The sequence below is a fragment of the Populus alba genome, chromosome 17 (assembly GCF_005239225.2).
Source record: "Populus alba chromosome 17, ASM523922v2, whole genome shotgun sequence".
Lineage (NCBI taxonomy): Eukaryota > Viridiplantae > Streptophyta > Magnoliopsida > Malpighiales > Salicaceae > Populus > Populus alba.
The window spans coordinates 14,306,908-14,314,508 of record NC_133300.1 but is presented as its reverse complement, the minus strand read 5'-3'; the positions used below and the strand labels follow the sequence as shown (position 1 = coordinate 14,314,508).

General features: G+C 36.0%; 1 pseudogene; it reads left to right on the top strand.

Moving 5' to 3' along the window:
• Positions 1 to 391: 391 nt before the first annotated feature.
• On the top strand, positions 392 to 6,043 carry LOC118029384 (uncharacterized; annotated as a pseudogene).
• The last annotated feature ends 1,558 nt before the right edge of the window (positions 6,044 to 7,601 follow it).

Here is a 7,601-nt window from a genome sequence, read left to right as displayed (position 1 = left end):
ATGGGTTTCTTAATTTATTTGTTTTTGTTGTTGTTTTAAATATATTGTAAATAGATACTTTGGAATAGACAGACCCACATGAGGTTTTCGCTTCATTCCCTTATGGCGCCAATATATATTCATGTTTTTGCATCAGTATAGTGTATTTATTATGGATGATTTAAGGAATCCAAGAAACCAGCATGATGAGCGTGGTTCTGTTTTTTTTATTTCTAAAACGAATTGTATGGTCACTTGAATGTCTTTCTTTTTCCTTTTCTTTTTCTTTAATTGGGTTTAGGAGTGTTTGCGATTATAATGAAATATTTTCATGATGGGAAATACAAGACTTGAGAAGGTTTTTTTTTTTTTTTTTTTTTTTTAAAACATTATATCTCATTTGAATCCTAAATTTGCATCTTCATTGGCTTATTTTCGCTACCTGTTATCTTGCAGGCTCGATAAGACTAAGTTTTATGTTGTAGGAGCCGGTATATTTACTGGGGTGACAGTGGCACTGTATCCCATGTCTGTTTATAAAAAACTAGACTTCAGGTTGCTACGAAGGATACTGTTGAGAAAAAGTGCATCTTCTGTTATTAAGGGATACTGAAAACAGATGGGGTTCCTGGTCTCTATAGAGGATTTGGTACTGTCGTCACTGGTGCAATTCCTACCAGAATTATCTTTCTTACTGCATTGGAGACCACGAAAGCAGCTGCTTTTAAGATGGTTGAGCCATTTAAATTCTCTGAACCTTCACAAGCAGCCTTAAGCAAATGGTATTGCTGGCATGTCAGCATCACTTTGTTCTCAAGCTGTCTTCGTTCCCATTGATGTGGTATGTGATTCTTGTTCTTTTTTAGTATTTATCCCATTGTAAGAATGAAAAAAATAAAGCATCCAAGTGACTTTTATTTATCTAGTTATTGAGGTTTGAATTTTTACATACTCGCCGAGGTTTGAATTTTATGTTATGTAGGAGACAACTTAAAATTTTAAACTAGGATGCAATTCAAATGTGTTATGTGTCTGATTAAAACCCATTAAGTGAAGTGTTTTGTCATATTATCAGATGAACTCTGGTGCACAAAATTTATGAGTACTTCATAATAGGTTTTGCATTTAACATCTGCAACATGCTTAACCCATCCTCTACTTTCTTTTCTTTTTCCCAGAGAAAAAAAAGGTAACAAAAATGCTGAATTTCTTTGTAGTGGTTCTGTTCAGATTAGCCAAAAGTTGATGGTACAAGGATATTCTGGCCATGAGAAGTATAATGGGGGTCTGGATGTTGCACGCAAGATTATAAGGACTGATGGCATCAGAGGATTTTACAGGGGGTTTGGTCTATCAGTCATGACTTATTCACCATCTAGTGCTGTATGGTGGGCGAGTTATGGTTCAAGCCAACGCATCATCTGGAGGTGAGACATGAGATGACATTGCTTATTTTTCCATTTATTTCAACATTTGTAATGAGCTTAATCAACTTAATCTCCTAGGTGAAATAGTTATTGAACATTTTTCTGTCCTCTATTCGAGAGATAATGATGTGCCTTTAGATTTTTTGTTTGGGGAATTAGGATATGGATTGAACTGAATTCGTTATTCCTTATAACATATTTGAGTTGTTACAATCATCAATGGCCTCCACTACCCTGAGGAGGGTTTCTCAGCTGCAGTGAAAAGTCTCAAATAGTTATGATTAGACTTTAAATGAGACATAGGCATACTGATAATGGTTATAGATAGACAAGAAGCATTGTAAGGTTAGGATTGGAGTTGATTGTATAATGGTTGCTCAGTATTGGGTTTGGAGCAAGTATGAAAAGTAATACAGACTGTTTCAGGGTTCTAAAGGTTGAATGGCTGTAATCAAATCATGTTTATGAACTTGTGCATTGTCAACCTTTTCAAAATGAAATTGTATGATCTAATTTCTCAGTGATAAATTATCTGATTCTTTTGGGCAGGCTTATAGGCCAGGGTACTGATCGTGAGGGAGCTGGTCCTAGTGAGTCAACTATAATGCTAGTTCAGGCTACTGGAGGAATTATCGCGGGGAGCTACAGCTTCCTGCATCACAACCCCTTTGGATACAATTAAGACTCGCTTACAGGTATTCTACCTACTTGAAGCTGAACCATTGTCTTGTTTTATGGGTACACACAACCTGTAAACCAGTGCCTATTTAACCTTCGTAGAAGAATAACCAAAGCATCACAGTGAGTTTTAGCTTCAAATACTCGACAAAACATAAAGACATGGAACTTTAGTTTCCAGCTGGATCGTTTGGCAGTTGGCTATGCAATTTCATGTTTAACATTTTCTCCATGGCTTGCTGAATTGAATATTTATCTGCAGTCATTCTCATCTCCATGGCCTCATTTTTTTCATATTTCCTTGTACTTTTAGTACATCCACTTGCAAATATATATATATATATATATATATATTTTGCAATAGATAAGAATTTTTTATTTGTTACCAGTTCCACTTGTGCTATTGGATCCATTTTTCTTTATAACCCTTTTCTACTTTTGGGAAGTTTACATCCTTGCGTTAATTTTAACTTGGTAGAAAATATCATCGAGAAAAGAAATATTGCTCATATAATTGCTCCTCAAATAAATGCTAGTCTTTTTCTGAAAATGTATTGTGGAAAAAAGAAAATTTGGAGGCCATTCCTTTGTGCGATGATAAAGTTTTGAGCTTGGGCTTACAACCACAAGGTTGCCTCTGAATTCTCCATCCTCTGAACTAAATGAGGATATCTTCTTCTTCTTCTTTCTAAATATATTTCAATTCGCTCACTTAGTTGGTTTTAATTTTGACTTTTTTTCCAGTTCTGCTTTCTGTATTGGGTTGACGTTTCTTCAGAATCCTTGGCTATTTTTTGGGAACTTACTTCCTTGTTTTACTTTTACTTGATGGAAAACCATCATTAAAAAAATAAATATTGCGCATATAAATGCTCCTGAAATAAATGCTGAATTATTTTTTGAAAAAGTCAAGTGAAAAAAGTTAATTTGGAGGCCATTGCTTGGTGCGATGATAAAGTTTTGGGCTTAGGCTCACAACTAGAAGGTTTTTTTTTTTTTCCTCTTCTGAATCATCCTGCAATCTGAATTTAATGGAGATTTTCCTGCAATCCAACCTTAAAAGAAGCTTGTATGTTGTATGTTTTGTAGTTCATTTTTTTTATATGGTTTCTCCTAACTTTGTGGTTTTTATTCTTTAGGTGATGAGTCTTGAAAGAAGAAGCTCTGCAAGACAAGTTGTTAAAAGCTTGATTAAGGATGATGGTTGGACAGGCTTCTACAGAGGGTTGGGTCCTAGATTTTTCAGCATGTCAGCATGGGGAACCACAATGATATTAGCTTATGAATATTTGAGTACGGGTTCCTTCTCTTTTACCAATATTGTTTTTTTAGACAACGAGATTACTAATTTGAGAATCTTAACATTGCTACTTTCTGATTTTGGGGTTTCAAAGAACAATGTGGTTTGCAAGTCCCTGACTGCATTTCATAATTTACCTCTTACTTTCCTCCTTGTCCCATTAGCTCCTTTTGGAACCCCATAAACCATTGTTATGTTTTGATGTGACTGATACCCATTAGCTCCTGAGTATCTGCACTCTTTTTTTTTTCCCTGTTGATTGCATTTTGGAATCCATTTGATTTGACATAATTTGAACTAGAAGAATGAATTGGGTTTACCTTCATTTGTTATGTTTTAATGTGACTGATAGCCTTACTTTTTTAAATGTTGTCACTCATTTAGATACTGACCAAGTAGAGTTTGAAGTCAGATTAACATACAGTATCCATTTCATTCCATTAAGCCTTAATGGACTGAATGTATAAAATGACTTTTAATTATATGTTCTTTGCCTGTGGTCCTCTACTACTTGGATGCTGAACTGGAGCATTGGAGGTTCCCACATTGCTCCATTGTTGGTATATTTTGAGCAACTCTGAAACATGATGCTGGTCAATAGGTGTCTATAATTTGTACAGAGATTTTACAATAGAAACTATTCAAGTAAAATTTTGGTGCCATCAGTGTTCTATATGCATGAAACCAATTTGGGGTTTCACTGTACTACCTCAGATACTCTCAAAAAATGCTTCTTGGAATTCGGAAGCTTAGATCATTGGTTAACATGTCTGGTGTTGGTGCTTCATGAAATGATGTTACCTTTTCTCTTTCTGAACATTATTTCCAGGTTGGAAATTCATGTTATTAGTTCAAATCCTAGAAGATGAATGGTGGCTTAGAATGCTGTGAAAAAAATCATTCCCTTATTCATTTTTAAAATTAGAAAAAGACATAACTTTTTGCTTGAACTTTTAGAATATAAAAAAATCATACTTTTATATCTAGACGCTTTCCATCTATGATCTTTAAATCTGAAGACATATCATCTGGTTTAATGAAAGTGCTATTAACGTACCAAACTTTATTAGATTGTTGTTGTGCACTTAGGAAGAAATAAAATACTTGTCCTCCTTTTATTGTTTTCAATAGCATAATCAGCTTCATAGTTTTCTATGCTGTCTTTTTACTAGTAGTACCTTTGTGAATGGTTGGGATTTCTGTCTTTTGCATCTATACCAGCACTCTTTTACTTAGTGTCCACCTCTTTTTCAAATTCATAAATAGGAGGAAAGAACGTAAAAAATATAACCTTTTGTTTTCTGGTTTTTTGCTGGGACATTTATTTAAAATTTGACACAAGGGTTTTATATATAAACATCTCGATTTTTTTGTTTCCTAATCGATGAGGAATTTTCTCTCACAAGTAATATCTATACATTTTTTTCTCATGTTTGGTTAAGGCTAGGAAAGTGAAACAAAAATCATGTTATGCTGTATAAAAGGTAATGCAAGTGACTGGTTTCACCATCACCGTAAAGTGTCTGTAATGACTGGCATGAACCAATGGGCTACATAATGCTTAGATCCGTTAAAATCATGTATGTAATGATTGGCTATGAATGAAGTTTTTTGTAATTAAAAAAAAAATAAAATTCTGTGATGTCCAAAGTACACTTATTATGGGCTTGAGAAAGTATTAATTTATATAGTTAACATCTGGCCTTCCTCATGTTTTGCTTATTTATTGAAGTCACAAAGTTCTTTGTTCATCTATGGTGACACCTGTGTAGTTTAAAGTGGGGGAATATCAGAGTACACAGTTATTTATAGCATAATTTTGAGATACTTTTTTTAGGGATTGAGATTTTTATTGGCTGAGAGCTCCCTATAAGGTACTTGGATGGTCAGCCAACATCTGGCCTCTCCTGTTTTTTGAAACTTCAATGGTAAATGATCATAGTTCATTTTTCAAGGCTTTGATTATATAAAATTTTCCAGTTAGTCTTATATAGGACCTTCTATCTACTATCAGACCACATGTCAGCTTGACTCTGTTTGTTCTTGCTGGTATTATTATTATTTTGCCTGTTAATTGCATTTGTTTTTCTATGCAAGATGTTTTTCAAGCAATTGCTATCTATTTGTATGTCTGCGATATGCTAAGTTTGAGAATTCCTTTCTTTTCTCCATTCAGAGCGGTTGTGTGCAAAGGATGAATAGATGTGAACCTGCTATTGATCAATGGTAGAGATTTGGTTCTGAAGGTGGCTTGATCAAGTTATCTTTGGAGTTGGCATTTTTACACAGGCAGAAGAAAATTTTTCTTGTATTCCCAACCCTGATAACAATATTGTTGGTCCAGTCTGTGGCATTACCGCCACTGAGGAGCGAACCTCCTATTGAATCTGGATTAGTTACAGAATTTTAAAGACTTTTTAATCCGCCTGAGATTCTAAGCACCGATTCTTTTACTCTCCCTAGGAACGCAATGTTAGGATAAATGAGGCAGTTATATGCTCCACTGGTATATCCATTTTTCATTTTGCATAGCTAGTGTATTCTTTGTAGCAAAAATATTTTATCCGTTGCAATTATATTGTGATTTTTCCATTTTGAACTAGAGAAATTTTATGTAGTATCTGGAAGACCACAGAGTTACGTGCTTCTTCGGCAGAAACAGTTGTATACCTGAATGAAATCTCTTTTCAATAATAAGGTTTTGATTACTCTTTGGAACTCATTTCCAGTACATGGTTCTCTAGTTACATGCAAAAGTTGCAGGTTGTTCAAAATGGTGGTTGTTTTGCTTTTGGTGATTTAAGCACTTATTACTGCAATATCAGCAATGAGGAAAAGCAACAACTGAAAATTGCTCTTAATGGTGAAAGCATTATGCATTCCTCGGAGTGAAAGCTAGCCAAAGATGCTTTTGTTTACTGAAGGTGTTATTGGCAGCATTTCGCATGCCGTGCATCTGCCTGCATAAACTGTTACTGGCTTCCATCTTGGATAATTAGATAATTAGATGGTGATGTTGGATTCGTCTTTATTTCAGGGAGCAAATGAACGTGGTGGATAATGAGATTTGGGATTCATGCTCGGAAATGTTCTCACGTTTTGGGTTCGAAAGATTGAAACAATGTCCACATTTCTTCATTCTCTTGTTTCATTGAAGTCATAAACTAACTGCAACATTAGAGATAGGTGTGTGATATGTTTGAATTTAGGGAGTGAGAAGAGAAGCAGAGAAGTAAGAGAGGAGACAGTATTGGATAATTTTCCATACCTTTATTGGATGCCAGCAGGCCCCTTTTATACATGAATTGAATAACAAACAATGCTAGAATTTGGGAAACTATCTAGAAAATGGGAAACAAACAAGGGATCCCTCCGAGGAATCCTTATTAACTGTTAATACTAAAAATAACTGGAGAATGACTAATTCCATAACAAACCCCACTAACAATCTGGCGACCAAGCATGATCCACGTCCAAGTGTCTTCCACGTACCACGTGCGCTACTGCCACCTTCTGGTTTGTTGCGGTTTGCATGTATCTTCATGCACGTATCAATCCTTCCCCCTTAAGAATCCTTGTCCGCAAGGATGAAGGTGGGATAGGTCTTGATAAAACGCCTTTCATTCTCCCAAGTAGCATCTTCCACTGGTGCGCCATCCCATTTGACCAAAATTTCATGTTTTGGATGATATTTCTCATTGTGAACTACTCGTCGGTCCAGGACAACCTCAGGTTGTGGAAGAATATTGGCTGATTCTGAAACAGGAGGAAGGCTCGCCACTGTTGATGTAGGAGGGAGGGGCCCAAAGTATTTCCGTAGCAGGCTAACATGAAACACGTTATGGATTTGGGAATCCTGTGGCAGTGCTAATTTGTAGGAAACTGTTTCGACTTTAGCTAGGACTTGGTAAGGCCCAAAGAATCGTGGGGCTAACTTCACTGAGCTACGAAATGCCACTGAGGATTGACGGTAAGGTTGGAGCTTTAAATACACATAATCTCCAACGTCAAAGGAGACATCCCTGCGATGTTGATCAGCTTGGCTCTTCATCCTATTCTGGGCAATCAACAGATTCCTCCTCAGCTCATGAAGGAGACAGTCTCTATCGCGCAGATGCTCATCCACGGCTTGAACATTTGAGGTACCGGGAACATAGGTGAGTAAACTAGGAGGGGGAACACCATAAACCACCTCAAATGGCGTCATCTTAGTGGCA